This window comes from Stegostoma tigrinum, chromosome 6, assembly GCF_030684315.1.
Source record: "Stegostoma tigrinum isolate sSteTig4 chromosome 6, sSteTig4.hap1, whole genome shotgun sequence".
NCBI classification, from domain to species: Eukaryota; Metazoa; Chordata; class Chondrichthyes; order Orectolobiformes; family Stegostomatidae; genus Stegostoma; species Stegostoma tigrinum.
The window spans coordinates 26157598-26178075 of record NC_081359.1 but is presented as its reverse complement, the minus strand read 5'-3'; the positions used below and the strand labels follow the sequence as shown (position 1 = coordinate 26178075).

The 20478-nt window shown below is 40.9% G+C and overlaps 1 protein-coding gene across 2 annotated transcripts in view; it reads left to right on the top strand.

The window, feature by feature from the left end:
- The first annotated feature begins 373 nt into the window (after positions 1 to 373).
- Positions 374 to 20478, top strand: part of klf12b (Kruppel like factor 12b) — a 245836-nt gene continuing 225731 nt past the window's right edge. For both annotated transcript variants that reach the window (XM_048533326.2, XM_048533325.2), the window contains exon 1: positions 374 to 489. The gene's annotated coding sequence lies outside the window, so the exon portion shown is untranslated. The remainder of the gene's footprint in view (positions 490 to 20478) is intronic.

Sequence of the window (20478 nt, the reverse complement as noted above, 5' to 3'; positions counted from 1 at the left end):
ACTAATGTTACTTTGCAGCCTAAAAATTCCAGATGCGTATGAATAATCAACAGTTCCAATATTTTGGGGACAGTATTTATGTATATATTAACAACCAACGTCCATTTCTATGTTCATGTTTGTATTTACGTATAAGGTTTACATATATTTACATCTATAACGTTACATATGCACATAACAGAGAGCATATATTGCAGGCCCACGATGATATTAATGCTGTAAACCGACTGGGCTGCTCGGAAACCTCCTACAAAGGGGCCCCTGTGTAATTCGATGCATGCTGGTAAGGCTTAGGGTATATTGTCCTCTGTTGTTTAGGAAGCCTCCACCCACTGGCCCACCCTACATTAAGCAGATCATGTGACTCCGGTAAGTCATTTGCAAGTACAACAGTCCTCTGTGCGCCCCCATTCATTTCCTGCAAACAGCAGCTGAGAAGAGACACTGTATAAGGGAAGGAAATATTTCTCCTCTGCAGCTTTCCACCAGGTCAGCGCTTTATATTCTTATTCCCCATTCTTTGTGTTGAACTGGCTTACTGCGAAAGGCAGAGTCGACTGTCGGATTCTGTGGAGGAGGCATGTTAGATAGAAATACAAGGGAGACGCGACTTTAATTCTAATAGTTCTTGTGGGCAGAACGCTCAGTGGCTTGAATGCATTTGTTGGTCTGTGAGCATTAAGAGTCAGACGGGCTACAGATGTGGGAGTGTCAGTAAAAGGAAGGCAAGCTAATGTCATCTTCAGCAACCTCAGTGCAACATCCCGCAATCGGTAGCAATGATGCGTGCGCGACTGTCACTCGATAATGCATCGTAGCCAGAGCTAGAGCCTCAAAAGCTGCTTGTGTTAGATTTTAGTGGACTTGGCCAGAGTTGACAAGTAGACACTTTCAGAGATTGGCAGACAGAGTTGCTGTTTAAATGCAACTAGAGGAGCTGGCACTTTGCAGTCTAGGAACGCTAAAATTAAAGTAGAAGTGCTATTCCCTGGTGGTATTAGGTCGTGCTAATGCTATATTACCATGTGTCTAGTGTCAAAAACTGTCAGGCTTTACTATTTACAGTCACAAACTTGCTCCGGTCAACAATATCCTTTGAACATTCATGTCTCTGCACATTTTCAGCATTGTATTTAGCGTAAACCTTGACCTTCTCACCTTTTGACCACTGCTTGTTAATGTTTACTTTGGCTGCTGCAAAACTATACATAAGGGGGAGTGACTAAAAATGCACACGTATTCCTCTTCTGTTTTTTTTAAGAAAAAGAGACTAAAAGAAGAAAAATGAAAATACATATTTCTGCAATCCATTCGCATTTATTTTAGAGTTTTATGTGGATAATGCAACCATGATCATTTTGGTCAATATGAGTTGAATAATGTATTTTTGTGCAGCATCTGTTGTACAATAAGGCAACATTAATTTCATGCTCTGAAGGGTTAGGTGCTGTAAATGGTTGTGGGTCTGTTTTGCAGGAGAAAGGGAGGGAAATGTCTTGGGTGGGGTGTAGAGGCGATGGTGTGGTGTGGGATTTGACTGGCTGAAAGCTAAAGCATAACCAGTCATTGTGTCGAACGCTTGTGAGAGTTCATCCTAAAATTGTGACAGTTCCAGGCATATTTAACTTTCTGAAATACATTCACTGACTATTTTTTTATATTTTAAAAAATAAAGGTTTCTCACTTAACCCATGTCCTTACAAAAAAAAATGCCTTTAATTAGATACCCTAGTTTTTCAGGAAGTTAAAATCAGCCCTTAGGTTCTGTAGACTAGGATAAAAACATATGGGGAAAGAAAAGCAGAATGGTAACCTACAGTGCACAATAGTTTTAGTTTTGTTATCATAGTATCACCCTGTTTGATTGTTTCAAAATAAACTCAGTCAGAAAACTTGCAGTTTCAAGCTTCCACATGAGGGAAGGGGTAAGGACGTAATGGATCAAATGTCACACACACCCAAAGTTGATCAATTATGTTGAACCAAGACTGGGTTGACTCCCATGTGGAATAACAGACTCTTCTGTTCTATGAGATGTACAAAGCGAACCTATGATGTTGTAATGCTTCAGTGTTAGATTTCCAGAATGGAGATGTGAATTTAACTCCAATCTCCACCACGCACTAGAATTACTCTTTCCTTCAACAAGCTTGTCATATGTGCAGGCGGGGGAAGGGATGACATCAAACACTTTCTCATGGAGAACAAGCCAGTGAGGAAGTTTAGGAAGAAATCTATGGCTTAAACCACTGTGCCCCACTTTTAGTGAACAGGTGGAAGGTTATCTATATTCACCTAGAGAAAATTCTTTCTTCAAACATTCACACACAAAATCACTGGGATGGGCATGTTTCTTGATTTCGCTTGACAGAAGTGGCAATTTCTATAGTTTGGTTTTAACTTTTAAGTGAAACTGAGTTTGGGAGAAACCAAATCAAATTCACTTCTGCTATTGATGTTATTTATGTCCATGAAATAAGTGTACTTTGATAGGAGCTTTATAATTACCTGTTTTATTAAGCATTATATATTCCTGTGAATTGAGGTTTGTTACCTGAACACATCTTGCAAACAAGGTTTGCTGATTAACTTGTAACTCCAGTAATGTGTTTTACAACTAGAAACTACATCTGCAAGCAGTTTGCATCTTTGCCCTGATTTTGGTGAGTTGGTGAAAGGTCATCTCTAATCACCAAAAGACACATTAGGAAAAAGGTCAGTTTTTCAAGATTCAATTGCAGACATGGTGTTGGGCATAACACAGTAGTGTGGGTAGAAGATTGGCTGACAGACAGAAATTAGTGTATGCAAAAATGATCTTCCTCTGATTAGCAACATGTAACAAGTGAAGATCCACAGGGATCTGTGTTGGGGGCTTCAACTTTTTTCACAGTTTTAATCAATTACTTAGGTGTGAGAAATGAAAGCATGTTAGTGAAACTTGCAGAGAACAAATATAGCTAGGAAAGTATGTTGTGAGGGAGATATAAGGAATGTACAGAAATATATGGATAGGTCGAGTGAGTGGGTAAAAATCTGGCTGTGAGCCAATGGGTTTAGAATCATGAAATTAGTTTTGTCTGGTGTAGACTTGATGGGCCGAATGGTCTTTTCCTGTGCTGTAGACTTGTGTGACTCCATGTGAGAAAATGTGAAGTTGTTTACTTTGGCAGGAAGAATGAAAGAACAGAGTATTAATTAGAGAGAATAAAGTGCAGAACAATTTAGGTGTTCAAGTGTGTAAATCACAAAACAGTTGGTATTATAGGTACAACTTGTAACAAAAGTTAATGGGAAACTATCCTTTACTACAAGAGGAATTGAATCTAAAAGTAAGGATGTTATGCTTCAGTTTTACAAAGATCACTGAGACCTCAATACAAGTAGTGTATCCAGTTTGCTGCCTTATTTAAGGAAGGTTTTAAATGTGTTGGAGGCTTACCAGATCGATATCTGGAATGAATGGGTTATCTTGTGAGGATAGGTTGGACAGATTGGGCTTGTTTTTGACTGGAATTTAGATGAGTGTTGGGTGACTTGATTGAAATAGTAAAGATTATAAATGGTGTTGACAAGGTGGATGTGGTCAGGCTGTTATTATTTGTGGGTCAATCTAGAATTAGGGGTCACTCCTTTAGGTCAGCAATATGAGGAACTTTTTTTTTCTTTGAGGGTTGAGTTGCTTTGGAATGCTTTGCCTGAGAATGTGGTGGAGCTGAGCTCATTGAATAATTTTAAGGTGGAGGTAGATAGATTTGCATTAAGTAAAGGAATCAGATGCTGTTATCAGGGAGAGACAGGATTGTGGAATTCAAAACAGACTCTGATCAGCTGTTGTGCTCCTGAGATGCTGCTTGGCCTGCTGTGTTCATCCAGCCTCATATTTTATTATCTTGGATTCTCCAGCATCTGCAGTTCCCATTATCTCTGATCAGCTGTGACCTTATTGAATTGGAGAGCAAGCTTGAGGACCAAATAGTCTACCTCTGTTCCTATTTAATATTTAAAAATCATCAGAATGGTCACGTTTCTCCCTCGGTACACTTGACAGCAGTCAACCATTTCCCTGGTTTACATTCGAGTTTGAACTTTTCAATGAATCAGGGTCTGTTTGGGAGAAACCAAATCAAACTTACTTCTGCATCAGAGTTCTTTATATCTTTGAAATAATTGCACTTCGAGAACATTGTAATCTCCCTTTTTTTTGCTTTTATGTAAAACTACTAAATTACCTGTCTGTATCTTGGAGACAGGAAGTTTGAAGATTAATTCATGATTGTAGTAGTATGTTGTGTTTTACTACTAGAAACTGCTACCAGGTGAGATGCTTTGTTTTGTTCCCACAAGATAAGCCATTTTACCGGAGTACTTCATTGTGGGCAGGTGCACGTATCAAGTTTATAATCAACTCACCTGTGACAAACATTGTATTTTGTGCCTTAATTTACAGTTTATGACTGGCTATTAAGGTCAAAGTTGTCATAGTTGTTGCCCCTCTATTGGCCAGTTCGTACGACTCAATAATTCAACTGAATCAAGCTGGTCTGTGTTAATTCCTCCCTGCTCTGAATCTATCACACAGAAAATACCTGCCTATGGCATTCCATGCAGCAGGTCCACACTCTTATCACAAAGATAATGAGTTTGTTTGAGAAGCCTTCATAATTTATACTAACAAATTTTGTGGGGTATAATATTTTAAAAGAAAATGGTAACTCTTCCCTAACCATTGTACCAAGTTTCATACCATATCCTTAAAGCATTTTAAGTGTTTAGCTGGTTTCATAGTGATGCAGCAGGTAAATAGACCACCAATGTGGTGTTGAGGGACAACGTAAAGTTCAAGATTGATCCCTGGACTGTTATTGGCGGGCAGATCTTTAGCCATGGAACGGAAGAAGAGTATTTGAGTAGGCTTAGCTTGTTAGTAGCTTCATGAATTTTTCCATCCCCACCCTTGTCTGCCTTCCGGAGAGACCACTCTCTCCGTGACTCCCTTGTTCGCTCCACACTGCCCTCCAACCCCACCACACCCGGCACCTTCCCCTGCAACCGCAGGAAGTGCTACACTTGCCCCCACACCTCCTCTCTCACCCCCATCCCAGGCCCCAAGATGACATTCCACATTAAGCAGATGTTCACCTGCACATCTGCCAGTGTGGTATACTGTATCCACTGTACCTGGTGTGGCTCCCTCTACATTGGGGAAACCAAGCGGAGGCTTGGGGACCGCTTTGCAGAACACCTCTGCTCAGTTTGCAATAAACAACTGCACCTCCCCGTCGCGAACCATTTTAACTCCCCCTCCCATTCCTCAGATGACATGTCCATCATGGGCCTCCTGCAGTGCCACAATGATGCCACCTGAAGGTTGCAGGAACAGCAACTCATACTGCTTGGGAACCCTGCAGCCCAATGGTATCAATGCAGACTTCACAAGCTTCAAAATCTCCCCTCCCCCCACTGCATCCCAAAACCAGCCCAGCCTGTCCCCGCCTCCCTAACCTGTTCTTCCTCTCACCTATCCCTTCCTCCCACCTCATGCCGCACCTCCATTTCCTACCTACTAATATCATCCCGCCTCCTTGACCTGTCCAACTTCCCTGGACTGATGTATCCCCTCCCTACCTCCCCACCTATACTCTCCTCTCCACCTATCTTCTTTCCTCTCCATCTTCGGTCCGCCTACCCCCGCTCTCCCTATTTATTCCAGAACCCTCTCGCCATCCCCCTCTCTGATGAAGGGTCTAGGCCTGAAACATCAGCTTTTGTGCTCCTGAGATGCTGGTTGGCCTGCTGTGTTCATCCAGCTTCACACTTTGTAATCTTGTTTTCATGAATTGAGGTTGTCCCTGGCAAGAAAGAGGACCATTACTGAATTTGGTGGCAGAATCCGCTGGCAAGACCCTTTGGGATGGCTACTTCAATGCAAACTATGCTCCTGCAACTGGATTTGCCCTCCTGGGTTGGGGTGATGGGGAGAAGTGAAATATATCTTAAACTGGACTGTTGAGTAAGTCTTAGTTGGGGAAGGATGGATCTGGTAGTCCTCTGACTTGTGTTTTAATAAAATTAATGTTTGGGAACCTCCAGTAAGGTTAGGATGATGCTCATTTGAATTCCCATTCCCTAATCTTACTGTTGAGGAATATCTGCTTTGGTGGTTTTATAGCACTTCAACAATGTACCATCACAATATAGTAACAATATAGAAACAACGTGTCTCTTCAAGATGAGAGAAGGGGCAGAAGATTGGAAGGAGCAAAATAATTTACTGTATGATCAGCTACATTTATGAGTATCCAAGTACCTAAGAGTCAAACGGCATGGAAACAGACCCTTTGCTCCAACTCGTCCGTGGTGACCAGGTTTCTTAAACTAAACTAATCCCGTTTGCCTGCTTTTGGCTCATAGTTCTCTTAAACCTTTCCCATTCATGTACCTGTCAAAATGTCTTTTAAATGTTGTAACTTGCCTGCATCTACCACTTCCTTTGATAGTTCATTCCTTATGTGAACTACCCTCTGTGAAAAGTTGCCCCTCAAGTCCTTTTAAATCTTTCCCCTCTCTCCTTAAACATATGCCCTCTAGTTTTGAACACCCCTATGCTAGAGAAAACTCCTTGGCTATTCACATTATCTGTGCTCCTCATATTTTTATGAACCTCTATAAGGTCACCCCTCAACCTCCTACGTTCCAATGGGGGGAAAAAATGTCCCAGCCTATCTAGCCTCCTTATAACTCAAACCCTCCAGTCCTGATCAGAGATAATTGGACCTGCAGATGCTGGAGAATCCAAGATAACAAAGTGTGGAGCTGGATGAACACAGCAGGCCAAGCAGCATCCCAGGAGCACAAAAGCTGATGTTTCGGGACTAGACCCTTCATCAGAGAGGGGGATGGGGAGAGGGTTCTGAAATAAATAGTGAGAGACGGGGAGGCGGACCGAAGATGGATAGATGAGAAGATAGGTGGAGAGGAGAGTACAAGAGAGTTGCAGTCCAACCCTCAGGGAATCTCTCTCCCACTGCAACTCTCTTGTACTCTACAAGAGTAGAGTACAAATAATGTCTCCACTCCAGTACTTAACACACTAACAAATGAATGGCAAGCATGCAAAATGCCCTCTTAACTATCCTGCGTACCTGGGACACCACCTGCAAAGAGCTGGTACCCAAATCCCTAGGTATGTCTGTTCGACAACGTTCCCTGAACAAACAGTTGAGAACCAAAGATTGAATGGTAACTATATTTAATTGCATGTATAGGTGGTAGCCTTTAGTTGGGGATGTATTTCTGCCCCTAAATGGAAACAACTGAAACTGTGGTCATATGGTTAGGAGGTACTTTCCTGTAAAGTGTAAGGCTGCAACTAAGGATTTGTAAAAAGTGTGTAAAGATTGGCTCCAGTTCTATCTTTTTGCCACCAAGCTTTCTAGAAAATAACATTGGAAGGACGTCAGTTCACAAACCATCAATATTATCCTGCCCCATCAGATTCAAACAGAGGAACCTCACTGTCAGATTGGCTCATCTTGGGGAGGGGAAGGAACAAACATAAACCTTGTACCATTCGGCCAGCAAAATTGAACATTTTTGATCTAATTGTGAGAAAGCATCAATGGCGATGGTAAAGAAATAAATTGTATAAACCCGCTGATAGGACATTAAGTATAGCGGTGGGATTTGTTTGACTTTAGCTTTTAGCAAGGACTCATAAAGATGCACTTTTTTATTTCTGAATTGAAAACAAAGTAGTGGTAGGTTTTAACATTGGGTGCCCATCACTGAAGAACCCCAAGGGGATCGGTTTGCTCTGTTTGTCTTTGGGCTGTATGATTGTTAACTTACAAGCACACTGTCTCTGAATCTTTGAAATATTAAAAAGTTTTCTGCAATGGTAGCACTGCTTTCCTTTGGGTAGCTTTGTTTTTCACAGTTAAGTTTGTCAGTATTCAAAGGTGGTATTCTTAAACTAGAAAGCACAGTTGCAGATTTTTATGAATTAAATTATTCTTGATGCTTTTGGTAAATGTGAATTTTTTTCCCCACTGTTAAAATGATGCAGCTCACATCACTCCTACTGATTGGAGTAATTGTCTGTCCTGCAAATGAGTTAGATCATAGCTCATGTATCTCAAATCTACTTCTGCACTCTAGCTCCATGGCCGATAATACACTTCTGGGGTTCCTCATTCAGCGTCTTTAACTTGGGTGAAACAATTATATATTTTTTTCACCCCAGTTCTCTCACCTGAAGGCACTGACTCATAGCTGGTTTACTTTTCTATGTGCACTTGTCCCTGTCAGCTATCTGCCAAAGTGCTTGTTTTTCTTTTATGTATCAAGCTAGGTATAAAGTAGCCAGTCTTAATCTAACCTGCTGGTTGGAAAATCAAGATAGGATACAGCACTGGCATTCGACTCTGCCTGATTCACCCCTCCTGTGAAATCAGTGATACTCAGTAAGTTGGAAGTCCACCTTTCCTACCTGGTGACAAACCCAATGATGCCACTGCTCTGATATCAGAGACAGCTTGATTTGTTATTATAGGATTGTGGGGGATACCTAATAAGTTTAGGACTGTGGCTGAATTTTACCTAAATAGTACCCTATTTTTTTTTAAAAAAGTATGCAAGTAAAGGCGAATAAATACTGACTTTACAGTCTTGGTAGTCACTAGGAAAAATATAAATAAAGCATTTTGGCACTTGTGCTGAGAGAGATCGGAAACTAAACTTGAGACTGTGTTCTTTGCCAAGCTGATCAATAAATATTTGAGAACAAGTTCATTTGGATGAAGAAAGGTATACATCAAGTTTTGCAGATGTTGTAAAACCGGTCTGTGAGGAAGCTGGTTGATTTGTGTACTAAATGTAAGGTGGAATGGTTTGATAAGAGGCTGAGGAACATTCAGGAAAAAAATTGTGTTGGAAGTAACAATGCCTTTAAAATGAAATTTCAATTGTCAGATGGTAAACCTAGAGCAGTTCAGTGGTTTAGCGAAGAGGTTGTGTTGGCAAAAGTGGTTGTGAAGGAAAAAACACCACTGTTGATTCGAGATGCAACTCCATTTTCTAACCTAAAGTAATCTTGTTTTCTAAAATGCAACTCATGGGAAGGTGTGGCGCAATATCTGCATTTAGAGCAGGATGAAGGCTACTGTGGTTACAAATCTAAGGGAAATGAAAAACTACATACATGTTTATATTATATTTGCATTCCGAACAGTCTTTTTTTAAAGCTGTTGACAGAATTCTTATGTACCATTTGTTTTTGCTTCAATAAGAGCACTGCTTGAAGAGAAAGATTGCCTGCTTCACACACATTTTCATCTTTATCAAAGTAAGGAAACTATGAAAGCACAAGGTGGGGGTAGTTGGGAAATCTCTTTAGGAGTAAACAAATCTTAAAACTGGTAAAAACAGATCACTCAGGAAAGGCAGAGTGTTGTACAGGACAACGGACAAATAGAATGTTACTACAATTTATGATAATTATAGGGCACTTTGATATGTCTGAGCCTTGGGCTGTCAGGATGTACAAAATAAATTTAATGTGTGAAGGGCGAGAGGGATTCAATATTTTGCATTATCAGCAGGAAAAGAATTATATCTGAGAATAGTAAGATTAAAAAATATGAGAATAATTTGTTATTGAGTTGAAAAGTCTAAAAGACAAACTGCTTCGATGCATTAAGGGTCACATTTACACTTTTTAAAATCCTATTTACTGAAGCAGTAGTTTAATACCAAGCATATCTTAACTCCGCCTCCTTCCATTCTTTGCACCTTTTAAGATGCATGTATAAGTGTCACTGTTAATGAGTTTGATTTGTGCCTGTTGTGTTTTTCCAATTTTATTCTGTTGTTTTCTTTACCTCACTTTTTTTTTCCATCAGTGCTTCTCTGCAACAGCTGTATTAGTACTTCTGAGCAATGTAACAATATTTATTCCCCTCTGGTTTACAGGAAAGGTGTTAGAGCAATGCAAAAGCCCGCTGTAAATATGTAAATTTACTGATTAATGTTCACGCTGACTGAAGTAGCCCTTTAGTTTTCGGTCATGTGTATAAAAAATTTGTCCACCGAGGGAGTTTCATTGACTTGTTACTGTGTCAGCTTGATGCTTCAAGACTCTTAAGAGTTTGGATTTTGGAAATTAAAAGCTAGGCCATGAATTTAGAAAGTACCATTTGACACTGAAACATGTCAACTCCTCATTACATAGTCGTAGTCATATAGCATGGAACCAGACCATTTGGTCCAACTTGTGCATAGCGACCAAGCTTCCCACTTGCCTGTATTTGGCCTGTATCCCTCTAAATCTTTCCTATTCATGTATCTGTGCAAATGTCTTTTAAATATTGAAACTGTACCTGCACCCACCATTTCCTTTGCCAGTTTATTCTCTATATACACCACCCTCTGTGTGAAAACATTGTCCCTCAGTTCCCTTTTAAATCTTTCTCCTCTCACCTTAAAAATATGCCCCCTAGTTTTGAACTCCACTGTGGTTAAGGCCTTTGCTATCCACCATTATCTATGTCCTCGTGAATTGCTAAACCTCTATAAGGTCACCCTCAACCTCCCGCTCTCCAGTGAATTAAAGTACCAGCCTCCTCTTATACTTCAAACCCTCCAGGTCTGGCAACACCCTGGTAATTTTTTTTTGAATCTCTCCAATTTAATGATATCCTTTCTATAGCAGGGTGATCCGAACCATACACTTTCTTACAAAAGTGACCTCTTCAATCTCAACATGAGCTCCCTGTATTCACTGAGAGATAGTAGGAACTGCTGATGCTGGAGTCTAAGATAACAAGATGTGAAGCTGGATGAATACAGCAGGCCAGGCAGCATCAGAGGAGCAGGAAAGCTGATGTTTTTGGGTCAGGACCCTTCTTCAGGCCCGAAACATCAGCTTTCCAGCTCCTCTGCTGCCGAGCCTGTTGTGTTCATCTAGCTCCATACCTTGTTATCCTATGGTCAGTGGTCTGAGCAACGAAGGCAAGTGTGCTGAATGCCTTATTCAACACCTTCTCTACCCTGTGACAAAAATTTCAAAGAACTATGTACCTGAACCCCTAGGTCTCTCTGTTTGACAACACTATCCGAGGCCCTGTCAGTAAATGTGTATAAGCCCTGCCTTTGCTTGTTTTATCAAAATGCAATACCTTGCACATTAAACTCCATCTGCCACTCCTCAGTCCTTGCCCAATTGATCTTGATCTTTTTGTAGTCTTAAATTACCTTTTTCACTGTTGAATATATATTGTTTGTCTTTTGCCAAGGTTTGTTCATGTTCCTGGATGCAATGACAGCTACATTTTATATAGAAATTTTAATGCCGAAGAGCATTCCAAGGCACTCGAGACATTAGCTGACAGTAAGCCAAAGAAAGAGCTATTAGGATGGCTGTTAGTGCAAACCTAAATTTTGAAGTGTATCTTAAAGGAGGAGGTTTAGACAGGAAATTCCACAGCTGGGAACTGTGAGCAGAGGCCGAGAGCTGCTGCTTGCTGTTGGGGGTGGTATAAGTGGAGACAAAAACTGTTCAGATAAGCTCAACCTTAATGAGCACATCTCTTGTTGGCTGATTGCAAAGTGGTTTTGACTTGTGTCATCATGGTAGAAAATTCAGCGAGACAGAATATTGCTTTGTCTTGCTTTATCTTGGCCAGCAGGGGAAGACTGCAAGCAGCAAAGAATTAAAGCCTAAAAATGTAGAAAGGATGGCCAGGAGACTAAAGAAAATAAATACTTCTTTTTAAGCAGACCTACTATTCTACGATGTTAAATATTCTTCATAATGGCAAACCGGTAGCTGTGTGCACTGCAGAGCTCTCTCAGTAGATTGTGTTATGATGCTGCTTATTCTGGAAGGTCCAGCCAGTTGTTATATTCAGTTGGAAAATCTTTTCTGGACAGCAAATGATACTCAATACCAGAGGCAGTGCCAGAAAGCAGCCTTGTTCTTTAGCAAGACCGTATTTTTTTTTGGCTCTTAAGAGCACAAGGTAAGAACAGAGCAGAAATTTCCTGACTACCATTCTGACAATTCTGGAGCTGTTTGCATTCCTGTTCAACAAATTGTATGACTGGTTACTAACGGCATTGTGCCTGCGGCCAGAGACATAGGGTGGAAAAGGATTTCACTCTTGTATTTACATATAGTAGTGAAGGATGCTGAGACTGATTTTAGGGAGGTCCAGGGTATTGATCTTCACACTGTGTACAAGATGAGAATATTAAAAAAAGGGTTTATACTATTTGGAAATTGTGAAGGAAGGTGTCAATCTATAAGAAGGCTGATTAATATTCTTTTATTGCTGCCAAATTCACAGTGTTCAGTTGTAAATTCCAGAAATGGTAGCTTGTGCTTGCTGTTGCATAGTGTTCGTGTTTACATGCTTGTAAAGCCAATACTTCAGTATTGGCATTAACAATAGGACATGCACAGACTTAGGATATGCAGAGTGTTTAACCTTTAGTTTATGCAGGTTAATGAAAGTATTGCTGTCCACCATCAACATCTGAGGATTATTGCTGCTTTCATGTTGTGTCTTTGAATTTTCAGTTTTCATGCCACTGTTTTTCACTCCATTAATTTGCAGCACTCCCAGACTGAGCAAGAGCTAATTGTAGTTCAAAGATTTTTTTTTGCTTTGCCCAAAAAACTGTCTCCAGCCTAACTGGAGAAGTATCACTCCGACTGTAAAATCATGACATTTTTAGTTCCCTACAGCAGTCATCTCTGTTTCCTGTCTTCGTGGGTTTGCCCAATTAGTGCTAATTAATGTTAAATAACAGACAGTTTTATGCTGCCTGCTGTAATCTCACTGGGAAGCAAAGTTGAAAATAGCTGAAACTGTATCACTTTGGCTCCCAGAATGAGGAATTGTCTATTACATCTGTCTGATCGAGATCCAATCCTGAGATCCAGGAGTGATAAGAAAGTGGCCTAATCTGCTATACTAAAATCTCATCGTTTTTAGTGAATTAATTTCTGTTTCCAATTATCTGTTTAATACCTAACCTTTATTGAGAGAGAACAATGGCAAAGTATCAAAATTCAATTTCCGAGAAATGGGGCAGTTTTTTTTCTGCACTGTTATTCAACTGTGGCCATTCCAAATAATTTATATCAATCTGAACAAGATCCTTTTATATTAATAGCTTGGTAAGTGGATTGCATTCATAAAATGGACTCTTAAACCAATTTGTTAAATGTTGTCTGAAACCAGAAGTGTTAAATATTTTGTCAAGGGAACACTGTTCATTGCTGAGTTGTAGAAATATGCTCCTGTAATGATATCCCATAAAGTAATGTAGTAAACAGTGCAATTTATGACATTCTTTGAGTTCAAAACAAAACACAAACACTTTGCTTAGAGATGGTTTTTTTTTGTTTAGTTGCTAATATATGTAGAATCAAAGAATTACCTTGTACAGATGGAAGGCATTTGGCCCATCATGTCAATGCTAGCCAATTATTCCCAATTTTCTGCACTTTCCCCATGTCCATGCAAATATTTCCTGGAGTTACCTTTTTGGCCCTGAATTACTTTTCCAGCATGGTGATGCAGCATGGGGAAATTCCTGGTTCCCTGTACCTGACCTTTCGAGATGATTACCCACACTTTTTTTTAGATTTTCAGTCATGCTGGAGAGGGAGGGCCTGAAGAGAGGGAGTGTGGGTCGAACTGGGAATTGGGTCAGGCATTGGTTTAAGAGCTTAAGATATTGCCCAGTGAGAAAGCTTGTCTGGGCTCTTTGGCACTACATTCTCCGTTTAAAATTAGAGATTAAATCTTTGCCTTTCCCAGTCCTTATTAACTCACCTATTACTGAGAATAGACTTTGATCAGGAGAACTTCTGACAGAATATAAAGTTACAGTCAATACTAGTATCCCTCTTTGAAAAAAAAATTCTCATTGATACAAAACAAGCATCCAATACAGTGAAATTGCTTCACCAATTCCCTTGTGAAAACAAACATTTCACTTAACGCATTCAATGATTTGTATAAACAATTTCAGTGAAATGGTTAATACTTTGGTCAATAAACATCTCAGCCAATGACTTAAAGCATCGTGTCAACAAACATTTCCACCCTGCCCATCAATAAGACACTCCATTGTGAAAATGGTGGTTTGGGAAATCAGGCACTCAACACAAATCCTGTAATTATTTCATATAAGTGTGCGCTCTTCAATACCTTGTACTTCTTGAACTCCACAATTTGTTTAGGACAATTTTTTTGACAACTTTACACATCCCAGCGAGTTTACTTTTCAGTACAAAGGCAAGCATTTCTATAAGCTAAAAGGGTATCATGCCTCCACCAAGGGTGTCTTGGGAGCAGATTCAGGTGCTCATCTTTCTCACTTTCAATCCTGCTCATTACCACAGATTTCTCATAGACAAAAATAGAAATTGCTGAAGAAGCGGTGCAGGTCTGATAGCATCTATGGAGAGAAATCAGTTAACGTTTCAGGTTGAGTGACCGTTCCTCAGAACTGATGGTAGCTGGTTGGCATAGATTCCTCACACCTACCTATGCCAGCTTATGGCACATAAGACCCTCTGCCAACTTTGTGCTGACTTTCACCACACTTTGTTCCTTCCCTCACCATGTCAACATATTGCGTATCCCGGATATGTGCAGCTCCAGCAACATTCAAAGCTCAACAAAATCCAGGACAAAGCAGCCTGCTGAATTGGCACCTTTTCTGACAACTTTAATGTTTGTTTACTCCTCCACCACTGGTAGTGGTAGGAATATGTACCATCTGGAAGATACGCTGCAATAACTTAAGGCAATGTATGCTACCATCTAGAAGGCTAAGGGTAGTAAATGCCTGGGTAGACCACCACCAGCAAGCTAGCTCTGAACTGCACATCATGTCAATCATAAACACCCTCCAGGGAATCCAAAATCTGATTTTACTGGAGGCACTGATCCATGCATGCCCAGAATACAAATCGGCCTCAGTCCCATTTCCATGAAAATTAGATACCATGTTCAGAGTTGGGAAATTTGATTTCCTGACCTCCACTAGCACTTTCACCATAGTGGAGGTTCGCCCTAAACTGGTGAAAATTGGGCTTCCAGTTTTCTCCTTCAATTGTGACAATGATTTTTCTCTCCACAGTTTCAAGGGTACTTTTCCCTTAAACCATTGTTGTTAGTTTTAGAAATTTATAACATTGGAATTTAAATGCTAACAGAAATAACCAACATCCGCTCCACCCTCAGTATTAGGTTCTTTATTTATAATATTACGGACTCTAAAGTTACAGTCTCCTGGATCCCAGGACTATATTTAAGAAGTGACTGTGCGCACCACACACTGACAAAATATTTGGCTGTGTAGAATCAAGCCATCATAATGTTACAGTCACTAAAGCTAATGAAGATAGCAAAATTGATAATCCAAAGCTTTTAAATTAATAAGTGGTGTGTGTATATGTAACTGAATAGATTCAAGGTTAAGAGTGTAGAAAAAAGACACAACCCTCACTGGCAGCCAGGATTTATTCTGAGTAATCTTTTCGTAAATGTTTCAAAGGGGCCATTTCATCCAAAATCATCTTCCCTTTCTCTGACACACTGCAGAATCTGAGTGTGTTCCTTCAGGTCAGGATTGTTCTCTGAGCGCCAGAGCTGCCTGCACTCATTTTGCCAGCTGTTTTCGGGCATCTGGAGATATGGTTGAGTGAGCAAACTTCAAAGGTCAGTGAAGATTATGTTGGCAATGTGGAAGGTGAGATCATTGGGTTGCACTTGTGTATGTTTGATGCCCAGGCAACACCCTGCCAACTACTGCATTTAAATTGCTGATGGTGATCTCTCAACTGTTGTAATAATTTCAAATAACTCAGCCTACCAGAGTAGCATGCCAGAGGTCATCATTGATGGGTTAAATCAATCAGTAACATAACTATTGAAGAAACATGTTGTACCTCACCCATTTGGCTGTTACCGCACTGTCATAGACTGGCCCTCCACTGTCCAAGACACCATTTCGTTATCTTGCATTCTCTGCCTCGTGATTCATATTACATCCTACTTCTTTGTTCTTAGTACCATTCTCCATCGCTGTCCAACTCTGTTTCCATTTGTTTTAAGCCTCTTGTTTCCCACTGAATCTTCTCAAAATAGTTGGCCTCCTTGACACTACGTTGTTGCCCTACAATTCTCTGAAAATTAAAGTTGGACACTGCTCTTGCACAAGGACCATGACAAACAAGAAAAGCTGGCTCTCAACACCCTAACTGAGGTTACAGGAGCCACAAAATCTAAACAAATGCTCATCGGCTCGTCTGGTCTGGTCCCCACACCCTACGGTTACCAAATAAAGAAATACCGAACTAGAACGTTACTGTCCAGCAAAACCAGAGGTATTAACCCATCAAGATTTCGAACTGTAATGCAAATAAAAATGTTTCAAATTAACATCCAATTTTTCCTCAGACAGCATTATCTTTGAAAGCCCATTGTGTACCTGAACAAGCACTGTCTGTCTGGACCCACTGTTCACACCTCCTGACTTGCCCAGGACGTTGAAGATAGGGGTTAAATCAGTACCCAGCTTCGCAGACATGGATCTGGAGATCCAACTGCAAGGATTGGTGCAGAGGTAGGATGGCATCTTCAGCCAGGACCATCCATGAAAGACACAACACCATGCAATTCCAGCCTGGTCCAAGATTGCCATCCATATCAAACTAGTCTGAGGGAATGCTCATAATGTGGGAAGAAGGACCATGTCCATTTTCTCGTTAATATGTTGCACTTATTCAGTCTCTGCTACTGTACCCACCTCGCACTAAGGCTCATATTCTACCATTCTCACGATGATGTTCAATTGTGTTTCAAAACATAGAAAATAATGTGCAGGACTAGGCCATTTGGCCATCTCATATGATCATGGCTGATCATGCATCTCAATGTTCTGTTCCTACCTTCTCCCCATACCGTTTTAGCTGCAAGGGCCATGTCAGCTTCCTCTTGAATATGTTTAAGAAAATGGCCCCAGCAATTCCCTGTGGGAGAGAATTCCACAGATTCACAACCCGTTGAGTGAAGAAATTCTTCCTCATTTTCGTCCTGAATGGTTTCTCTCTTATTCTTGGACTGTGACCCCATGCTCTGGACTTGCTCAACATTGGGAACATTCTTCCCACAACTAGCCCGACTAGTCACATCAGGATTTTATATGTTTCGTTGAGATTCCTCCCTCATTCTTCTAAAATCTAACAAATACTAGCCCAGTCGATCCCGTCTTTCCTCATAGCAGTCCTGCCATCCTGGGAATGAGTCTGGTGAACCTTAGCTGGACTCCCTCAATAGCAAGAATTCCCTTCCTCTGACTAGGAGACCAAAATTGCAAACAATACTCAAGGAGTGGCCTCACCAAGGCCCTATATAACTGTAGCAAGGCATCCTTACTCTGACACTCAAATCCAGTCGTTGTGAAGGACAACATGCCATTACCTTTCCTCACTGCCTGCTGCACCTGCATGCCAGCCTTCAGCGATTGTTCCATCATGACACCCAGGTTTCATTGCACTTCATCTCTTCCTAAACTGCCACCATTTCGATATTAAGCCTCCTTCCTGTTTTTGTGACCAAAGTGGACAGCCTCACATTTATGCACATTTAAATTGCATTTGCCAAGTACTTCCCTACTCAACCACCCTGTCCAAGTTACTTCTTAGCATCCTCCTCATAGCTCACACTGCCACCCAGCTTGGTGACATCTGCAAATTTTGAGATATTGCATTCAGTTCCTTCTTCCAAATTGTTCATGTTTAGTGTGGACAGCTGGGAGTCCCAGCACTGAATCCGTGGCAACCCATTTGCCTCTGCCTGCCACTTTGAAAAGAACCCATTTATTTCAACTCTCTGCTTCCTGTCTGCCAACCATCATTATCCATGTCAAGCCATTACCTCTGATACCATGAGCTTTAATTTTTGTTACTAATGTCTTGCATAGAACCTTCTCAAAAGCCTTTTGGAAGTCAGATACACAACATCTACAGATTTACTGTTGTCTACTCTACTGCTCACATCCTCAAAAAATTCCAGAAGATTTGCCAAGCATGATTCATCTTTAGTGAACCCATGCTCACCAGGACCAGTTCTTTCCCCACTTTCCAAATGCTCAGTTATAACATCCTTGATGATTGACTCCAGCATTTTCCCACCACTAATGTGAAGCGTGCTCCCTCTGTGCCCCCTTCTGTCCCTTTTTAGAGAGTGGAGTTACATTAGCTACCCTCTCTGAAGGGTCTAGGCCCAAAATGTCAGCTTTTGTCCTCCTGAGATGCTGCTTGGCCTGCTGTGTTCATCCAGCTTCACACTTTGTTATCTTACCTTAGCTATCCTCCAGTCCACTGGACCTCCTCTAGGGTGTAAAGAATGCTGAAAAAATACCAATGCATCTGCTATTTCTAGGGCCACTTCCTTAAGTACTCTGGGATGCACACCATCAAGTCCTGGACACTTGTCAGGTTTTAATCCCATCAATTTTCCCAATGCCATTTCCTGACTAATAAGGATTTCGTTCAGTTCCTCCTTTGTGCTTGACCCTCTGTCCCCTAGCATTTCCTGAAGTTTACTTGTGTCATCCTTAGTGAAGAACACATCCAAAATATTTGTTCAGCTGGCCTGCCATCTCTTTGTCTGTTATGAGTTCTCCTGATTCTAACTGGAAGGGACCTATACTTTTTTTTGTCTTTTTTTCTCTCCAAATATCTACAGAAGCTTTAGTCAGTTTTTGTTTTCTGCAAGCTCGCTTGCTTTCATATTCTGTTTTCCCTTTCCAAACTAAACACTGCTCTGCTGAATTTTAAATTTCCCCCTGTCCTTTCTGATTTTGTGGCCAATTTATATGTCTCCTCTTTGGCTTTAATTGGGTAAAATTATAAAATTCGTTTCAACGCCGGAACTAAATGAAGTTTTTGTTACTGTCCAGAACTCTGATGGCAAATTTTAATAAACAATGTTAATTTTTACTAAATGCAACTTGTGTTTTGCCGACTGCCATCAGGTTTCCGAAATGTTGGATCAGTTCTCCATTGTTTTCCTCTGCAAAAATATTGTTCTTGTGGCTAAACATTTTCAGTGAGGCCTCAGAGAATCCACATTGGTCACCTTGACTCTGAACCATAAATCATTTTGGCTTCTGAGTGCTGGAATAAAGATGAACCAATTTGCATTGTAAGCAGTGCAGTTGAAGTTTTGGGAGTGTGGGATTCATTGTCCAGATGAAAACTGGAGAAGCACTGGCATTAAGAATGCATTGCTGGATTTAATATGAATAAGTAGTTGTCCTGCAATTGTACTTTTTCCATACAAGTGAAACCTTTCTTATTATTGGCACAACATATGAGTGAGAGTGGAGAACTGGAGAGTTTGAAAGACAGGGTGTGGCTGTACATGGAAGTAGTGATCCACAGAGTTTCACTGAACTTGTTCCACATCCATTAAGTTCAAGATGAGAACTGTGACTGACAAACTAGAAAATTAATCCGTCTGGAGAGTGCATACCAACTGTGCACCACGTGTGGTAGTCATAGACCTTCCTTGTTGGAGTGTACAGGTTTCAGTTCCCACTCCATGGGACTGAATTGAACATGCCCAGCCCACCACCTTCTCACACACCCCCAAGCTAACTGCTGTAGCACAGAGTGTGGGCAGGTACTGAAACCAGCAGCCTGTCCACCACATGGAGGTAGATAATTGAGTTGATTTAAACTTGGTAAAAGGCATTCTGGTTGGCAGATGCAGACAGTGGGACTTCATCCCATTGAGGAGCAAATGTCCCACTACCCACTTATGTAGTTTATACCCCCCCCACTCCATTCAGCACATAATGGATGCGTGTTAGGCTTGTACAGAGTCTGTTGACTGACCTCAGATTTTCCTTTGGGATAAGCAAAATCTTTGCCACCTCTTTGTTTTCTGCTCCATGCCTCAATTTAGTTTGACGTTACAGGACATTACTGAGGGGGCCCTGTTGAAGTTACTGGGCTGGCTTTTCACAGAATCAGGAAAATCCTGATCGCATTTCTGCTGATGCCACTTCTCCATTGGGTACAGAATGTAGGCTTGCGGTGATTGGCGCAGAGAGGAAAGCTGAACCCAGCAGAGGACAACTTAGTGTTCAGTTCAGATGACATTATTTTGCTTTCTCCAAGAGCCAGAACCTGCAGTTTGGGAATCACAAATTGATAGAGGGGACTTCAAGGCAGAGATCGACAAATTCTTGACCTCACAAGGAATCAAGGGCTACGAGGAGAGTGCAGGGAAGTGGAGTTGAAATGCCCATCAGCCATGATTTAAATGGCGGAGTGGACTTGAAAGGCTGAATGGCCTTACTTCCACTCCTATGTCTTATGGTCTTATAAAATGGTTTTGAAGGGTAGATAAAGCCTGCTCAACTGTTGTGATCTGAAGTTTTTCA